General features: G+C 40.8%; 1 protein-coding gene across 2 annotated transcripts in view; it reads right to left on the bottom strand.

The window, feature by feature from the left end:
- Positions 1–19538, bottom strand: part of SNAP25 (synaptosome associated protein 25) — an 82745-nt gene extending 63207 nt beyond the window's left edge. For both annotated transcript variants that reach the window (XM_036245620.1, XM_036245618.1), the window contains exon 1: positions 19409–19538. The gene's annotated coding sequence lies outside the window, so the exon portion shown is untranslated. The remainder of the gene's footprint in view (positions 1–19408) is intronic.
- Between the last annotated feature and the right edge of the window lie 888 nt (positions 19539–20426).

Genomic DNA, 20426 nt, shown 5'->3' with positions numbered 1-20426 from the left:
AACCCTTAAAATAGGGACCTGGTCCTTCCTGCAAAAATAAGGAAGCCATGTAGCAAGGAATTGAAGAACGTGGTCCCTGGCTGACAGTCAGCCAGGAACCAGCCCTCAGTCCTTCCATGCAAGAAACTGAACTCTGTCAACAACCTGAGTGAGCTTGGACACGGACCTCTGGCTCCAGGTGAGAAAGCAGCCCCAGCTCACCCCCGGAGGGAAGCCTGTGGGACCCTGCACAGAGCCCTGCATGATGTGCCCAGACTCATGACCCATGGAAACTGTGAGATAATAAATGTGTGCTGCTTTAAGCCACCACGTTTACAGTAATATTGTTCCATAGCAATAGACAGGGAATGATCCTGGGGTCCGGTACCGCCTCTCTGAAATCAGAGGGCTTCCCCCTGCTTCGTCTCCCTCGGCTCTACTGCCTCTTCCTCTACTTAAGGAAGTCTCATGGGCATCGTGGGGTAGTGTGTAGGCTCTACTAAACAAGCACTAATTTAACAGTCACCACAGTGTCCTTGGTTGTGAGTGAAGGGTTTGAGTCGGAGGCCTCTCAACATTCCATGATTCTAGGATGTAATCACACAGGGATGGCCTTGCACACTGAGCAGGTCAGATCACCTAGAGCTGGGATCTAAGATGGGATTCAAAACTAGGTGTGAAAGACAGGAGGCCCCTAATCTTCCTTCTCTGCTGAAACACTTTGGATTTTGTCAATGGGTATTTGGGCCCATGTTATAAAACTTACAGTCACTGATACATATATATGAGATAGAAACATCAATGTGAGAGAGACACATCAATCGGCTGCCTCCTGCATGCCCTCCACTGGGGATCGAGCCCGAAACCTGGGCATGTGCCCTGACCGGGAATTGAACTGGGACCTCTCAGTCCATGGGGATGCTCAATCCACTGAGCCACACCAGCTGGGCTACACTCACTAATATTTACCAGAGCATTTGTCCATCGAAAACCTCAGCCCCATTCTTTTAGTTCTTTCAACTCTAACTTTATTTTCCGTTTTGTCTTGGGAGGGCTGGACATTGGCTTTAGAGCATCAGCAGTGGTATTGGCATTGATGCTCTATTGACATTGTTTTTCCAAATGATAGTATGATTCCCATGAAGTCAGATGTATTATCCCTGAGCTGTGCAGCACTGATTTGCACCCCACCCACTCCCTCTGATGTCTGTGTTGTTGCCACCTGGAGGCTGGAGTTCTGTGTTTGCTGCTGCAATCCCCTCCCTGAGGCTGAGGGCTGCTGCCTCCCTCCCACTCTGCTGCTGGCAGGCTGGAACCAGCTATTCCTTCGCTTGGTCCTTACCATGTGCCACTTTATTTTTAATATATTAACAACAGTAAATTGGGACTTTTATTTTGGTCTGATGCTTAAAAACAAACAATTGGGTTCCATTTGCTTTAGGTTCATAGGTGACATCAGCCCTGATGTCACAAGATGCCACAAAGAGAGGGTTCTCTGATTCTTTCAGTAGGACACCAGAGGCAGCAGGACCTGCCAAAGCACCTGACAGATGCTGGTCATGGGTGGGTGTGACCTGGAGGATGTTTAATGACCCGGAGATTCAAAGATGCAATGAGCTTGGAGAAAGTGGTCACAATTCCAGGGGACTGGGGGGATGTGAGGGACAACCCACAGTTCTGAGAGAGTGTTCAGAACACCAAAGGGACAGAAGTTAATTCCCTGATCCAACTTGAGAACAATAGGTAAAGAAACAAGAGAAAGAGAAGGAGGTTTCTGGAGAAATGGTGAGACTAGGCCTCGGCATGGTTGGGTTTTTTCTCAAATCAGCAGGAGGATAGACTTTCCACCTAATTGGTGTGGTGATTACAGTGGATGGAACTTAGTCTTGATGATGCATCTGGGTGACAATCTCAGCTCTGCCATTTCTGAGGGACTTGAGCTGTCATGAGCTGAGGGACTTACGGTACTTTCCTTAACCCCACTGTGTCCTAGTTTTCTCAGCTGTAAAATCAAACTAACACTATTTTGCAAGTTGGCATGGGAGTCACATGAGAAGATAAATGCAAAATCCTAAGCTTAGTGTCTGGCACACGGGTGCTGAATCGATGGTACCCAGTAGGAGCCCAATGACTATGTGTTGAACATATGCTGACATATGAATACACCAAAGCTGGAGACAGCCATTGTGATGCTTGGGGTGTCTGGAAATGACAGCTTGCAGAACTGTAGCAGCCATTCTTGAAGCTCTATCTCACCTCACAACCACCTTTCCTGTATACTCTGAGGGCCTCCACTGCAAGCACCTACCACTCACTGCCTTAAGGATTTCTCCAGTCTCAGGAGTAGGCCTGGCCTTAAACAAGGCTGGGTGCAAGTTTACACCTCTTAGCCACTGAAGGATGGGAATTGGTGCAAAAATAGCCTGGATCCCCTGCCCATGGGGGGGGGGGGGCAATTCAGGACCATGCCCCGGCAGGTGGTACCTGCTCACTAATGCCCCCATATTGGCTTTCCTCCCATCCCACTAAGCTTCCCTGCTTACATACCTGTGCTTCCTAGAATCATCTCTCAAATAAAACATGTGCATTCATCTTCTCAGGGTCTGCTTCTGGGAGGACCCGGCCTAAGACAACATTCTGTCCAAAGGATAATTTAGAAGCCTTTACATTTTTTTTTTTTTTTCGGCTTTGGGAACTCAGTAAACTGAAACTGATGTAGGATCTGAAAGAATGGATAGTTCTTTTGCCCAGGGTCTGACCTTAAGGGGTCTGCTCTTTGACATCTAAAGTGGGTTGAGAAAATATATAGCCAAGGCTCAGAATATTCTTTGGAAGTGCTCATCTAGACAGCTGAGTGAGTCAGACATCCCTGCTAATCCAGGGAAGGGCTGAGAGGAAGGCTCTGGTGGGGCTTTGAGGCCCCAGTGCAGGTAGGTGCCGGGCTTGTTTTCCATGACGCAGCAGCACAGTTGAAAAGCCTTCAGGGTTTTTTCCATTGCCTCCTCCCTTGGGTTCCCATTTCCAAAGTGCCCATTGGACAGAAGGCTGGCAGAGAACTGTTTCTGCCATTATGGGAGCTCTTGCAATTAGAGGACAAAGCAGGATTTGCTTAAACAGGGAGCACTTCTGCAAGGACAGAGAAAAACCTTTCAGTACAGTTGCCCTTACTAAGACAAGTCCAAGTGAAATTTCATAGAAAGAAACATCATCCCCAAACAGTAAGAAACTGATGTTTTGTTTTGTTTTCTTTTTTCCAGTTTGAATCCAGAAAGGCTTACTCACCCTCAATATTCAAAGAAAAAAACTTCCTTTGACTCTCCCCTGAATTTACCAGGCATCTGGGTCTGTGACTGCTTAGCTTGGAGAGATGCAGTGAGTTGTTCCTCTTGCCCCAAGGATACCTTAAACTTAAACCCTAAGGCTCCAAGTTTGGCTGGAAAAGGAATGAGAAGGCCTAAGGCAGTAGGGTAATAAAAACCCATCCTAAGTCCCCTGGGTTGTGGAATTTAGTGGAAGTTACGTTGCCCCAGATGGACAACCAGAGACTAGTCCCCAGTCTGTGGTACAGAAGGGGCTTTCTCTGACTTAATCCCCCAAGACTGGTGGGGCTGTGATAGATTTCTTTCTTTTTTGCAAAAATGGTCTAATAATTTCTCTCATAGTATTCATAATCCTGGGTGGTCCCTCTCACACTGACCATGTGCTTGGCCATGTGACTTACTTTGGCCAATGGGACAATAGCAAATGCAGCCTAAATAGACTAGAAAAGTGCTTATGCATTGGGGTGTGCCCTCTCTTGCTGGTTTGGGATAATGAGAGACATGCAGTCTAATCACTCCTGTCACCCCAGCCAAAAGCAAGCACCAACCATCATTCATGGACCAAAAAGACCCCAAGCAATCTACCAACTGACTGAAGAACCACTTAGTTAATCCACAGAACCAGGAGCAATAAAAAATTGAATGGTTGATATTCAAGCCACTAAGTTTTAGGGTAATTTGCTATACAACAAAAATCTGCATCCGGCTTCCCCAGCTATTACTGCTGCCTGGATGCCATGTAATCTGCTTCTCCCTCCATATCACTGACTTCCTCCCACTCTACCACCAGGAGGCCTTAGGAGGACCAAACCATGAGGCATCACCAGCAGAAATCTCAGATGTCTTCATATCACTTTACAGTTGTTGCAAATATCTCGAAATATTGTATATTCTCAACACCATTTTGAAATTATGGTAGTTATTGGACTCATCACCAAATGTTGTTATTTAATGCTTTAAGTTAAAAAGATGATATATTGCTGTATCACAAATTAAAAATATATTTTGATAACCGTACTTCACTATAATTGGTTTTCTATGAACTCCTATGTATTTTACTTTATACATTAAAAATATCACCCTGAGAAGGGATACACACGCTTTACGAAACTGCCAGTGTGGTTAATGGAAAAAACAGAAAGCTAATTCTGCTCAGGTAAAAAAATTAAAATTGGTTGATCTATTTAGTACATATTTGCCCAATTCTGTCTCACAAATACTGACACCTAATTCTGGCAGATCACAGAACCACCAAGAATGCCATAACTTTGGTAGGTACCGGAAACTAATTCAAATGCCTTTAGGGGCTAGAAGATAATAAAAATGTGTCAATTAGATCATGTAGATAAAAATATATAGTATTAGACTCTGGGAAAAATTGGAAAGGAAATACCATGCCTTAAAGCATTCAGATTTAAGATATTTTCACTGGCCATATACAGAAAAAGTTTGTTGATAGCATTAAATCTAGAAGCAATTGCTTTTTCATCCCTGGAGTAAGAACAAAATTGGACATCTGGTCAACTTTCGTCCTTGAGCTGGTTCTGCCATTGAATCCAAAGAGTTAATCTTCCAGGACAGTTAACTTTCTTATGCCCCAGTTTTTAATATCTGAAAATGGTTATGGTTTCTTTACCATCTTCCTGTCCAGAGCTATTATGAAGTTTAAAAATTAGATCATAATGAGAGAAAAAGAAACAAGTGTTATTAAACAGATGCAGGGTGAATCAGTAGAACTGTTTGGTAAGTGACCTGATAAAAATTCATTCTTTGTATATAAGACATGTTTTTTTGTTTTGTTTTGTTTTATTTTTTAAGTCACCAGCTTGTTGCATCTAAAAGAGGCACTTCAACAATGATCGAAGGTTTCTTGCCTGCTTTACCCAGAGACCAACTCTAATCTGTTTGGCCAGAATTGTTAGTAGAGCTAGGAGGAAAAAAAACAAAACCATTAAGGAGACACTCACGTGAGTCTCAAGCCCTAATGTGGAAGACTAATTTTTAATTTAATAATACACAAAAGCTTGATTCAGGAAACCAAAGATGAAAACAAGCTCAAATAAATAAAACAAACAAAAGAAAGAAAAAGCAGACTCCTGGAATGCTAGAGAAGAATGGACTAGAGCAAGTAGAATGAGAATATGACCTTGAACTTGAATTTGTTGGTTCAGGGGGAAAAAAAAAATCTTGTAGCCTAACAGCATCTTTGGACCCACTTCCTTTTTTTAGGATCTGTGTGCCTTCTTGCATCCCATCATTCAATCAGATACCAATCCTTCATCTTTACCTCCTCATTGGATCAGAAATGACTTGGCTTTCTACTGGGTCTTTTTGGTGATTGATGGTAAGAGGGACTCCAGTCAATGAATGCAGAGGCAGGAGGTTCTCCCTTTCTTCCCCCTCCCTACTTTACTTCTCTTCCCACTCTTTATTGTGTCCAAGGAAATTTGTGGCAAATTCAGTATTATGGTTGGCTGGGGCAAGGGCTTACACTTGTATTTTCTCCCACTGAGCCACATGTATCCTTATGAAGCCCACATGGGACACAGCCTACATAGCTATAGAAGGAACTAGAAGTATGGGAAATTCACCACTTAGTTAACTATCCTGTGCAAATATCCTTGGTTTGGCTCTCGTTTTTTAGTTCATCAGCCTAGTGGAGACCATAAGTGCCTCAGCTCATCAGGATGTCCATGCATATAACAAGGTCATGCTAAGAGGCAAAGTGAGCCAAAAGAGGGAATTCTTGACTAGAAGACCAGAATCCTTAGTTTCTGTCACTGTGGGCTGTTTAGATTTCATGGAGTCACTTTCTCTCACTGTACCCTGAAGCTAGAAGTGCTCCAGGTTTTGAAATCCAAAAGAGAAATGACAAGATGATGAGGAAGCATATCTATATTATCCAGACCAAAGTCCAATTCATTTTTATTGCTGATAAATGATAGAATCAAGTGCTGAGGTTCTAATAAAGGTGTAGAGTGAGTGGGAAATCAAAATCACTGAGACTTTAGGTGATTTGGTCTCTGCTCAAATGCCACTTTTCAGAAAGGTCTTCTCCCATGGCCCTCTCTAAATCAGCATGCCACCCTCTTGAGGCCATCACTCCATCCCGTCCTGTGTTATTTTATTTACAGTATAGTCTATCATTCTCCACTAAAAATGTAAGCACTGTGACAGCAGAACTTTATCAGTTTTGTTCTCTGCTTTTCTCCATTGCTTAGAATAGTGCCTAGTATATAGTAGAAGACAATAAACATTTGATTAATGAATGAATTATAATGAGGAGGGAACATCCTACAAAATCAGGAAAGTCTGAGCCCGGAAACATGTGAAAGAGCTGTCCTTCACTTTGGTTAAGCTATTCTATGTTCTTGAGGGGAAGTTAGTTTCTTTTTCTAAAACAGCAGAGATTTTGCTTGTGGTTTGTAGCCATTCCAAGTTTTTAAAATAAAGAAGGAAGATGACTTGTTATGTCTGCCTTGAAATTGGTTCTTCCTTCAATCGAATTGTGTGGTTCTGGCATGTAAATATACTATTTCATGACACTCCACACCCACAATTGATTGGTGTAAGCTGGGCACACCACCCAGTTGGACCAATCAGAGCCCTTCCCTGAAATTTTTGAGTATGAGGCATGGACAACAAATGGCAGTCTTTTTTCCATAGTGGATGTATTGGAAGTACAACTTGAGTGTTTATGTTTCTGGTACATGGAGGGAGGAACCGGCTTTTTAACAAGAGAAGCAAAGTCAGTGTAATGAAAGAAATAGGATAAAGGTGGCGGAGAGAAAGCCTTGTTAGTATTTAAACATTCTGAATTCTAGCTACCTCTCTATCCTTCCAATGGTTTGACTGTTCAACATTTATTCAGATTTTTTTTTGAGCCAGTCAATCTCCATTTTTGCCTAAATCACTTATATTTGAGTTTCTGTCATGTACAGAAAAATCCAAATACTCATAAGCAATAGCTAACTTTTTCAGGAAGATCTGCCTGGCAGTGCAGAATGATAGGAATGTTCATACCCCACTTTTATGGATGCTGTGTCACCATTTGACGCCAAAGGTTTCTGAGGATAACAACAGACTGAGAGGTTTCCTGGTTGGAGTGTGGACTGTGCTGTAGAGACGATTTGGAAGGGGCGGAGCAGAGTAGCAAGGCAGCACCGCCAGTGGGAAGAGCATTGAACTGTGAGTCAGCAGCCCCGGCTGCAGTGCTCACCCTGTGACTTTGGCAGTAATTTATCTCTGGGTCTAGCTATTTGTCATTTTTAAAATGTGCCATTTGTAAGGTCTGTTCGAGCAACCCAAATATATAATTCTACATGGGAGGAGGGCAGAAAAGACAAATGATATGAGTTATCAGGATCCTTTTCCCAGGGTCATTTGGTGCTCTGATCCAGGGCAGAAAACAAAGAATTGCAGGGATGAATGGGAAAGGGCCAGGCCCCTTTTCCTTGCAGCTGAGGCAATGTATTGAGGAGCCAGGAGAGCAGTGAAAACTACTTTATCCTTTGCACAGTGGGCACTTTTCCTCTCTAGTGCTCTTCAGAGGCTATAAGCTGGGACTTTAGAAAAAAGGAAAGGGCTGTTGTATCATTTGGTGAGATTTTAAATTTTGGTAGGTGTTTTGGGGAGGATTCTGGGAGTCAGAGTTATTATTGCAGTGGGGGGAAAGCATAACAAAGGAGTCCTCAGCCCCCCTCCCAAAACCCCATCACTGACTGTAGAGGGTCAGTAGTACTGCACTTGGGATCTTAAATTCAAACTCAAGTTCCTTCTCTTATTAGCTGTGTGAAAGACTAAGAAACCATTTTCTCCCTCTCAAAGACTCATAAATTTCTACCTTGGACCTTAAGATGGGAACCTCCACTCTTTGGGAAGACCAGTATTGGGAAGATAGCTTCCACCTTCCCCTTCACCCTTTCCTTTATTTGCCCCTCCCTCTCCCAACTTAAGTGCTCTGTGAGATGGGAAATGGGAAGAAAGCAAGTATAGCTCAGTCCCCCACTTGGCTTTTTTTGTGGGATCTGCCTGCCCACAGAAAGCTGACACTTACTGCTTCTCCTAGCTGTACAACTCCTGAGGCAGGTTCCGCACTTTGGGAAGGATTGTGGAGGGAGCAGGACTCAAGGTGTTCTAGCTGTCCTGTCTTACTACCCTTATCTCTGCAGTCTTTTCTCTTTTGGTGAATCCCAATGTCTAGACTTGTAGTAGGATTAGGAGTAGGAAGAATAGGCTGATTCTGGCTGCTGGTCCTAATCATCTTTTTCTAACCAGGCTTTAACAAAAAGCCTTATATTTTAATCACTAACCCCTGTCCATATATCAGTTGGTTCAACAAGGGAGTAGTGGTGACAATTAGCTCCTTGGAATCTCTGGTAGAACTTTGACCATATAGTATCCTCTCTAGTCAAGTGTGAAAATAACACCCATCACTTAGGAAGTTGTTATAGAAATTAAAAATAACACCAGGACCTCTCAGGATGTAGGTTGACACTCAATCCACTGAGCTACACTGGCTGGGCCAGAATTTTAGTTCCTTGCTGCATACAGGATTGCTTTGGAAGTCTTTTTCAACTATGAAACGGAATCATTATGTGAATGTAGCTTAGGAGCATACATTTTTCAGTTCATATAGCTAGCCAATGCAGGTTTTATATTTATTGGTTTATAAACAAAGCTAAAGGTTTCAAATGATGTGATGCCTGCAGAAATCTTGTAAACAAGGCTGGCTGTGAGGAAGTCTGTGTCTGCACCTCTCTGCCTTCATATTGTGTGCACAAATAAGAACACACATGCACACAGGCAATACTTATTAAGAAACCCGACCCTCCCCAACAAAAAAAACCTTAACACAAAGCTGAATACAAAATAAAGCCAACAGATGTAGCTTCAATAACGGTTCACTAAACAACTTACAGAAAAAATTTTTTTTTCTTAAGCTAAAGAATAGCAGGAAATTTTGCAGATCATCTCTTTTAACTCCTTAAGGGCCTTAAAAATTCAAGCATTAAGCAAGAGAGGACCAGTGTTTAGTTAAACCATAACCAAGCCTCTTTGGTCTCCAAATGTTATCCTGAGAACCACAGGGCCCTTCCCAGAGATACTATTCAAAAGCATTTAAAAAATCCTCCCTCAAATTGAAAAATTAGAGACCAGTGACACATTTTTCTCATTTTATCATGCATGCTACTCAAGCTAGAAAAATAATATGATACCAAGACTTTTTGTTTCTTAAAGCAAACTTAACATTATAAAGAGAAAATGAAACATATGGCCCTCGCATAACCTACAATAAAAAACATTGGAAATCTGGCATGCCAAATGGCAGATAATGAAACATGGTAACAGTCCCCGCCTCTCTCCCAGAATGCTGCGGGTAACAGTACTTCACTAGCATTAGTTCATTTAGGTCTCATGACAACCCATGGCAGCTACTGCTTTCTTTTTATAGATGTGAAAACTGAGGCTCAGTTCAGGTTAGGTAAGGTGGCCAAGGTCATACAGTTGCAGGGGCAGAGATTGGCTAAGTATGAAGCCATCTGACTCTCAATCTAGGGCTCAATGAGCTTGTCTGGATACTTAGTTGCCCCTGGTCACTCACATTATCATGTCTGACCTGACTTTGCAGCCCAGAGAACTGAGTTATTTGGATTTTGCCGTCTCATGTTCTACATAATAGGAGCATACTTTCTATGAGAAAATCTCAATGGGTTGTGTACAACTCACTGAAAAATTCATGGGGTGGTGGAGAAAAACATGGATTTTATAGTCAGAGAGATAAGAATTCCAAACTGTTTTAAGGTTGCCATAAAAATTAAATGAGATAATGTATACCAAGGGTCGAGTGGGACATAACATAGGCATTCAATAAGTTAGTTACTTTCTTTCTTGTGGGCATAAGTAATATCTTCATTCTCAGCTGAGAAAATAGGGTGCAGAATAACTGACCAGTGGTTTTAGACTTGGTTCAAGAGAAGGCCTGGGAAGAAGAAATGCAAAACTCAATGCTCACTTGGTGGTTGCTTTTTCTTAAGGATAAATGGGTCTAGAACTGTTAAATACATATTTTTAAAAAAGATAAATGGGTCTGATTTAGCACATCATAGCTAGGTTTATTTTTTCTCCTAGGCAAGAGGCATTGGATGTTTGAAAAAAAAAAAAAAGTTAGAAATTGATGTGTTTGAAGGATACTTTTCAGGAAGCCAAGTCAATTTAGACAGCTTGTACATACCATGCCACCAATTCTAGCTGAGCAGTAGCAAATATGTGACCCTGAAGTCAAGGGTTGGCCTAAGTCACCACTCTGGCACCCTGGTAACCACAATATATGTCTCAATGGACATATCGCATCAAAACTATCCTTTCTAGCTTCGTGAAAAGTAAAGAATTTTGACTGTATTTTATATATGCTAAATAGCTTGGTTTTATATGTGAAATTTACTTTAATAACTCAAAGGCAATGTTTTTGCATCTCTGACTATAAACCTGCTTTTAGCCATGCTTTTTTGGAGTACATTCTAATTCTTCATTAGCACTTTAACTCCTGACTCACAGTTGATACAGCAGAAAGTTGAAAAATATATTATTTGTCGAAGTTTGACAGTTGGGGTGAACCAAAGTGCTTCCTTGGAACATAATTTTATTCCAACCTTTAGGTGAGTTGTTGTGATCATAACTTTTAATTAATAAAAGCAGAAATTACATAAATGTTCTCTGCAAAGGGGTAGCTGACATCCCCATTCACTCATTCATTTCCTGTATACCTGGTGTGTGACAGGCATTGTTACAGATACTGAGGATTTAAATATGGTAAAGATAATGCCCTCACTCTCAAAGACTTTCATGGTCTATTAAGGAAGAGAAATACATAAACACATAATTACAAAGCAGTGTGATAAATCTTACAAGGGAGATGAGAGCATTGCTCAATGATCAAAAGAGGAGGGACTAATACCGGGAGGACTGATCTTAAATCTTTGAGCCTTGTTTAATGGCTAAGAAGTGGATTGGCCATGCAAAAGGAGGTGCTGTGTCTTTCTCTGTTACCCCATTCTTGCTCATGAATTTGAGTTTGGACTATGTTTTCTGGTCTCAGAGGTACCATTTTTCTCACAGTTTGACCTGTTTTCTCTATGAGGGGTAGGAAATGTTCTATATAGAAAGAGGTCCCAATAGACTGAGATAATGGAATATAAACATGTATTTGAGGAAAATTTTAGTGAAGTCCTAGTCAATTGCCATATGAAGAGACAAATTTACATAAAGCCATAACTGAGATATTTACTAAGATCCTTGATGGCTAAAGCTGTTTGTTGATATACAATCTGTTTATGATGTAGAAATCTGTCTGTGGATATTGGCCACTCAGTAGAAACCTTCAATCAATTGCACATTTTGAATAGAGAACCAAGTTATTTTATAAGTTTAATTAATGTCTTAGATTCTAAAAGGGATCCGATGTGAAACATGTCTTCTAAAATAGTAATACCTCAAAAATAGATCCCAGTAAAATGCATAGAGGGCAGAACATGCCTATTTTATTTACTGATCTATCTTCAGTAACCTGTATAATGTTCTCCTGGTACATGACAGATACTCAAAAAATATTTGCTAAATTAATGAATTAATGAAGACTGCTATAATAATAGGTGATTTATGTTTGAGGAATTCAGAGACGGTCATTTTGGAATGAGAAAAAATGGATATGTTCAATACTTTATCAGGCTTAAATCAGGAATACTATTTTGAATTCCAGTGTTGCAGTGAAGTTATAATGAACTTTCCCATTAAAAGAAATTTTCAATCTATGGCATTACTGACTATCTCTTTCTAGAAGGCTTATTGGTATTTCTCTCTAATTTCTGTTTATCAATGGAGAAGACACAGAGTGATTTACCTATCAGACCAACCTTGGACTAACTTCAGGGAAATTTAAGAAATATATTGTTTTGCAATTTGTCAGTTAATATTTTTTGAAACTGTATAAAAGGTGTAAAGAAAAAAAGACCAGCAATTCGGTCTGAGATTTTCCATGTAAAAGGAATTATATCTAACTTACAGGACTCTCAATGCTCAACTGAGAGATTTCTCTAAAATAGGAATGAGGCAGGAGAGCAGGGTGACTCTGGCCTCAGGGGGGCACCTAAGAGGCTTTCATTTCCTTATATGCTGTCATCAGTAAAGGACAGAAGCACTACAGGTATGAAAAGCCATCTCCCAAGTTCAAAATCTATGACTAGTTTGGATATAGGAAGTAATGGGGAGGCTGAAACCAGATGGTCATTTTATAGAACCTACCATTTTAGCAGAAAAATGACCTTATTCAAGCATAACGTGGACCAAGGAAGACAAGATGAGGTGAGTCAGCAGAAAGTGCAAACAGTCTCAATTTAAAACAAGAAAATTAGGCATCTCTGGGTAGTAGAAACCAAATCAGTTCAACAACAAAATCCAAACACAGAAGAAAAGATAAGTAAATTGTTTTAGTTTTCTTTTATTGGATCAGAATTCAGCTTTTATTAGCTGAAAGGATCAAGTATATTTTTTCCAGACCAAAGAAAGCAATCCATAAACCTAGTACAGCTCTCATTCAGCATCAATTGGGTGTAGACAATTCACTTTGAATTTCTCTAGAATGGTTATTAAGCATTTAAAAGGAAACATTAAAGGAAAATCGTTAAACAGGATTCTCCCCCCACACCTCTTTTTAGGGATACAGATTTGTTCTTATCATCAGTTTATTACTAGTGACGCTAACCTCTGTGAGTCAGCAGGAAGAAAATCTGTTAGGATCTCTTGTAATATCATGCTTTACTTTGGGAAAGATGCTGAAATCTGCAGAAGAAATGAGGCTGTAGCAATAAGAACACAGCTTTTCTGAAACGTGAATTAATTCACATGTGACTATGAATTTAATTAATATAATCCTTCTTTCTTCATCTTTTGTACTTAAAGCTGTTTTCAAATGTTTTTACCACACACACACCCATCCTCTAGATTTTATTAGTTTTTGAGCTGGCTACTAATATCATGTGATTTAGGTCATATGGAAATGTTATGTTTTAAGTACATTAAGAGCTCACAGACTCTATAAGAGCTTCCATTTTCTCTTTTCTAAAGTGACAGAGGAATAAAAAGGAGAAGGACATAGCAGCTAATCAATTAACTTAATTCAGACTTAAAGTAGCTTTAGGAGATGATCAAAAGGGGGTCAATAAAGAAATAAAAAATAGTTAATTAGTTGATAAAAGAATGATAAAATGTTTAGGCAGGTTGTAGAGAATGATGTGTGCCAGACAGCAATAAACCTGACTGAGAAGAATGGGAGATCCCCGAAGCAGTCAAGACACAGATCAGGGCTCTGGGGGGAAATCCAGGACTTCTTAAGTCTGATCGGCAAGACAATGGCAAGCAATTATTGAAACAAAAAAAAAGCATATATGTGTGAGTATGAGTGTGAGCGTGTGTGTGTGTGTGTATGTACAGAGAGAGAGAGAGAGTAAGAAGGGGGCTGTGGATGTAATTAATATTACGATGGAAGAGGGAGTCTGGTCAGTTATTAAAGCAGTATTAAGGCAGTGCTAGCAGAGACCATCAGGTCACTGGGCCCAGACCTATTATCCAGGGTGTTCAGCACTGATTTCATTGACTTCTGAATGGTGGAAACACTGGGAAACATTAGTCCAGTTCCTGTCATTCAGCAGATGAAGAAACTGAATTCAACAGTGGTTGAGTGACTTATTTAAAGATGGTGTGATTCCAAAACAGAAAATTACAAGCAGTTGGTTCAAGGCTAGAACCAGGTGTCCTGACTCCCGATGGGCATCCTTTGCCATCACGGCCTGCTGCTCAATTGAAGGGGAGAAGATATTGCAAAAAATCGTGTACATTCTCTGTGCTTCCTCTGGCCAATATGTTTGTGAGTGATGCAAGAGGTAGCACAGTATGTAGTTATAAACTGAGTCTCTAGAGTCAGAGTGATTGCATTTAAATCCTGGCTCTTCTCTGTGATGTTAGGAAAGATATTTAGCCTTTCTCTGCCTCAGCTTCCCTATCCTTAAAATGAAAATAATAGTACCCTGGCTACAAGGTTGTTATGAGGATCTAGTGAGCTAGTACAGGTAAAAGCTTTCAGAATCAGGGTTCACTCTTCTCCCCCACAGGCCTATTCTGATTAATCACTGCTTTAGATATCTCGCCCTTCTAAATCAGATGTATTGCTTGCTAAATGTTATTTGATATTATATATAAACTCATATAACCATGGTTGGCATCATTCATTTAGAGATCAAAAACTTCTTGGTCTTTATATTGGGTAAAGTGCTATGAGATCCTGTGAAAAAAAAATATGTAGAAATGAGTAGCTACATCATTACAGCGATAATAGCAAATTTGAAGAGTGTAGCCGGGGTGCTCTGAAAATTTCTCTTAAGTTTCTTTCCTCCCGTAGGACTAATTTTTAAAAATCTCTCTGTCCATCCATCATGTCCTACTTCCTCATTGTTATGCACATCTCCTCCCTCCCTCTTAACTGATCTTTGGAAAGCCCTGTGCACTCAGTATAATACCCACCAGTCCGACCTCCTCTTAAAGCATCAAAGTCACTACCTCCAGATTTCCCCCAGGGACTCCATTGAAAATCAAAACATTATCCCAAGGATGTCTTTTCTGCCAGCATCTTGGTAAAGAACAGATGAGGATAGTCCCTTGACACTTTAGAACCAGAATTGAAATAGCAACAAGATTTATGTCTGCAATTGCCATTTCTTCCTCTACACAAAGCCATTGACTATTCTGAATTCATTTGGAATTCTGAAGCTCTACTGTGAGAGTAAAAGATTGAAAAGGAAATGGGTATAGTTCAGAGCTCAAACTAGCCCTCAGGTGGGAGTAATCAACAAAAGTCAGCAAGGGTGGTGGGAAAAGAAATAGTATATAATGCCCATTTCACCACAATCTTCCAAAATTTTACCATAGTATCTATTGTGTGTGTGTGTTTTGCCACTTGGGCCTGGTTCTATGTATCATGCAGCCCGAAACATGCACAGAAAAATGGATACATATTTTTTTTTTATCCATCCAGTTAGTGTATTTGACAGTGTAGCATACTCAGAAGGTGCAAGAGAGCATTATGCGTAATTATTATCCAAGTGTACCTTTTGCGCATCTCTCATCACCAGATTCTTGACCTGCTTTTCAATCCTTCTGGTAGATGCTCATCTTGAATAATTTGTTTCAGTTAGTAATGAAAAATAAAACTTACAATTAACTTCTGGGCAGGATGTATAAGTCTACCTGTATTCTGAAGAGTGATCTTAAAAGATGCCTAAATGGGGACTGTTTCTTTTTAAAAATTAATCACCCCTTATTATACCAATTGCTCCCTTCTATTTCTGGATGAATGTAAATTTAATCTACTCTGTCAACAGTAATTTCTAGATGTTAAAAAAGACCTGATTACTTTGTTATATCAGCTTCTGCTCAGAAATCAACTTGAGAGGACAAAGTACCAAATCCTCAGCTTGGCATTCAAGGCCTTCCACAGGAGGCTCCAACTCTCCATTCTATCATATTTCCTTACACAAGCTTCATATTCCACCCACATGGATGGGCATTTTTAGGGTTTTCTGACCATAACTTGGGCTTGCCTAACTTTAGTTCTGCCTATGCTGTAACTTTTACTTAGCAGACCTCACCGTCTCTCTCTAATTTCCGAAAGCCAGCTCAAGTCCTGCCTTCTCTCCCACATCATAACAGTCCACTGTCCTCAGAATTTACATTCCTTAGTTTTGGCCACACTTACTTGGCAGTAATTATATACTTTATCATGGTTTTCTTCTACTGTTTTATTGTATTTTCATTCTGGTATTATGTATTAATTTTTATTATTTATTATTTTCATTAAGATTACTAGTGCTAAATGTATTGAGGTCAAAGACGATATAAGCATACGACTTTATATCCTCCATGGTGCTCACTAAATGATGAATATTTTCCTATCAGGTTTATCCCTGCTGACAAGGGATGACATTGCAGAAATGTATCTACCACAGAGGCTGTAAACCAATTTTCTTATCTGTAAGCATTGTGAAGCTGTTCCATAATGTGAGAGAAATAGTTTATTCATAGTACATTATCTAAAAAGCAGATTTATCTATTTTATCCTTCATGTCTCCTCTCTCAACTTATTTCTCAAATCATCTCTCATTTCTACTAATCATCGAAACCTATATGCTCTGTTGAAGGCCAGCTACTACAGGAAGAGGTACTACTGGCAGAAACATCAATCTCCTGGTTAATAACCATCACTTCAGGGTTAACTCTCAGAGCTTAGGAATGTCTTTAGACAAGCTAATTAAGGGGCAGTTTGTACTGTGTTTGTGCATGTGTGGTTGTGCATGTTTAACAAAGTAAAAATAAAATTGTGAATTCTTGGGAGATTTTACCATGGAGAGGTTAAGGAGATTATTGTTTTGTATTCTGAGTGTCAAGGTGGTAATTCAGAAAATGCCAATGAGCAAAGATGCAAGTACCATTGGAGGGTCTGCGTAAATATTTCCCGGCACATTCCTATGTCCATCTGCTCCTGCCTCTTCTCTCTGTATTGCCCTGAATTTTTAAAACTTCAAACATGAAATCTCTTGATTTTTTTTCCTGAAGCTTATCAATAATGTAAATGTTAAATTTATGTTTTTCTTTAATTTCTCAGTAAGCTATTCTAGAACTAGCTCTATAATTGTGCACATCGCCACTTCCTCCCAGGTCTGTGCCCTTTGCCAGCTTCACTGCAGTCTTCTACCTCCGCACACCACCCCCCCCTACTCCAGTCCTCCACTAGCAAACAAACCCAGCAGTAATTACTAACATCCAAGCACGTAATTCCGGCAGCGCTAGGCCTTTTCATTTGACGCAACTACGCAGAGGAGCTGTCTGGACATGCAGCATAAAGTCAAAGCCTTTTGATAACCCCCACCTATCTTTTCTTTCCCCATTTCATCACTAAAACACAGTTATTTTATTTCATCTGCATATTGAAGAGTTATAAAACTATTCCATGCAGTTATATACTGTTGAATAATAATTTTACATCCATGTACAATAACGAATTAATATAGACTTATATAGAAACACATGGTTATCCAGAAAAATAAAAAACACTAGGAGATAAATAGGTGAGAGAAAGTACCTTCTGTATGTGGACAGGACATTTTAGTATCTCTAGTATGTAAATGATTAAAGTTTTAACTAACTAAACACAACCCAAGACCTTATTTTGAGCCTTTTAAGGGGATCATAATAGCATTTCTTTAATGCATTGTATATGTCCTTATATAATATACTGTTAATCTTATTTAACAACTACCTGTATAGTCCAATTTTGCTCCTGGTCATTTAATGCAAATTTTACCTACAGCAAATAGCTGGAAATATTCCTGTGATAATTTGTGTTCACTCAGAGGCTCCAAGTCTCAGAGTAGACAATGGTTAAAGTACTTATCACTGCCTCAGCAAAATCCCGCAGTGCTATAATAGAAATTGCAGTAGATCTTTAGGTCAGAGTCCAATTTCAGTCTAACACCATAGTCCTTTCACCACATTACCCTGAAGGACATAGTTGGATTCTCCCAAGGAAAAACATTCTTAGTGCTGTCAAAATCAGAAACTATCATCTGATAACCACTGTCCATAGAAAATACTTCCACTCACTCTGAAACCATGGCCAAAGAGGTTAAATCTATATCTTATAGGACCTGTAATATTTCTCAAGGATATATTTTTTGGCTATGTGATTGGGTTCATGTCTAAGTACAAGCATGAGGGAGAAGGAAGAGAACAAGGAATGTATTCTTAAGGTTGAATCTGCTCAGTTCAACTACCCCCATATTTTTGTCAAACAAAAGTATGTATGGATATACATGTTTCCAATAAACTGATCATATTGGCACCTTCCTATATACCTCATTCATGCCCACCCAAGATCTATAGAAAGATCTACTCTGTACTAAAAACAAAACCATTGATATCTAACTGGAAGATAAATGAAGTTTTTTTTTCCAACATGTGTTTATTTCCTACCTAAAAAATTTGGAAGAGGGCCACACATAAAATTTCCACAAGTAGACTATTATTTTTTTCAAGCTATGCAGGAACTGAGGGGACAAGAAAGCAGGTAATTGCCTGCAAAGGAGTACCTGTGGGCAGGATTTATTTTTTCTTTCTTTCTTCTTCTTCTTTTAAACCTACTATGTCTGCTTTATTATGGTTCTCTGTAGGACCCGGGTCTCAGAGAGGCAATTTGGCCTGCAGCCCTAGAACATCTAGCCCTGGCAAGGCATCTCTGCCTCAGACACAACGCGGCGGCCAGATCGCTGTCCGTGGTGCTAAAAGGTCGAGGGGCCCAGAGCCGTCTTTCGGTATTGCTGTCCAGGGTGCTGAGTGCGGTCCTCCGCATTCCCCAAGGCAAGCCTACCGCCGCCAGCTCTCCGCAGAACCCTCCCACCCGGCACGACCCGCCCGCCTCCCGCCAGCCCGCAGTTGACGAGGAGCAGGAGGCATAAATCAAGTCCGCAGGGCATGGAGGCTGCTGTCGCTACTGCGGCTCAGCTTGCCCGGGGCGGGAACTCCCCCTTCCCTTTTCGCCTTCTCAGCGCCCACACCCTGCCTTTCCCCAATTCTTCCCTGGGTAATAGCGCCCTAACGTCAACAGTCATAATAACAGGTTAGAACGACAGGGTTTGTTTATTTTGGTCTACAGAAAAACAACAAAACCAGCAGCCTAAACATCTCTGAAAACTGCATCGCAAAATGGAAGAGAGAGAGGATCCCACTACTGTTTCAAAAGAGTAAGTTATTATTCAGTACGTATCCTTGCGCTTCCTCCCCACTGCTCCATCTGCAGTGTCCCGATTCATCCCTTCCCCACGCAGCTCACCTAGAAAATACTTTATAAAGCCCCAGGCAAGAGTCTAGCCAGAGGCGCACACAGGGAATACCGCACCCTAGGTGCACTTGTATTTGCCCAAGTTCACTTGGTCTGCTCAGCTGTGGTCCTCTCTGGGACCACAGCCATACCGCCAGATCCACGACCTGGGGAGTGGGCTCCTTACCTTTGCTTCTCCAGAGGGTGGTGTTCGCCGGGACCCTGCAGGTTGCAAGTGTGGAGGAGCCGCCGCGCAGGGAGGAAAGGAAAGACAGCGCCTGACCTCCCTAAGGTTTCGTCTTCAATGCAACGTGAGCTCTGCCCTCATCAAAGATGGCTGTCCCTTTGACGTCAGCAGCTTTTAATAGCCATCTCCGGGAGGGGCGGGGGGAGGTGTATTAGGGGAGGGGGGAGGGAGGGCAGAGGCTGGAGGTGGGAGGAGAGGAGCCGCAAGGTGCCCAGCTCTTGACTCAGCTCCCCGTGCACTTTACTGCAAACCTTTGTATTTTAGTCTTTTATAAACAACAGAATGGGACGATTGTTATAACTCCATTTTAACACTCGATCTCTAGACAAACGTTTATCTCGCAACTGGTTTTCTGATGTTGCTTGTATATGTTATGCATGTATGTGTATGTATGTGTGTGTATATATGATATATATGTATATATGTATATGATATATATGCAACTATATATTAAAATTTTTCCCTGGTGAGTTGAGTTTTTGGTTGAGTCACAGAAGGGGGCGGGGAGTCAGAGGAGCAGTAGAAGGCGAGGGCTAGTGGGGTGGGGGTGGGGGCGGATTTCAATTGCAATTTCTTTTTTCTAAAGGAGGTCCGAAGGGGCATTCCTGTCAACCATCACCAGCTCCATATATGGACAGGCTACGTGGGTTGCTATTTTTATGAGTGATTTTTTTTTTTCCATTTTATCAAAGCAGCATCGAGGGCTTGGAGTTTGCATTAATGTGGTCAGTTGGGGAGGATTCACACACGTTATTTTAAAGTACGTCAGAGCAATTATCGCTGAGCCATATCAAATGAGTTGGGGAAAGGGGGAAGGGATGGTAGTTAACCCAAACAGCGTGGGTTTGCTGGAGTTCAAGGCTAAAGAGTTGAGACTTGTTTGCAGAGGGCAAAATAGATGACGCTGTTTTCGGTTGAATTTGCGATCAGAGCCTGGATTTTTATGTTGGTTTTCTTA

This window comes from Molossus molossus, unplaced genomic scaffold (genome assembly GCF_014108415.1).
Source record: "Molossus molossus isolate mMolMol1 unplaced genomic scaffold, mMolMol1.p scaffold_m16_p_6, whole genome shotgun sequence".
NCBI lineage: Eukaryota > Metazoa > Chordata > Mammalia > Chiroptera > Molossidae > Molossus > Molossus molossus.
The sequence above is the reverse complement of the archived record's forward strand: the minus strand, read 5'-3'. Positions and strand labels throughout refer to the sequence as shown.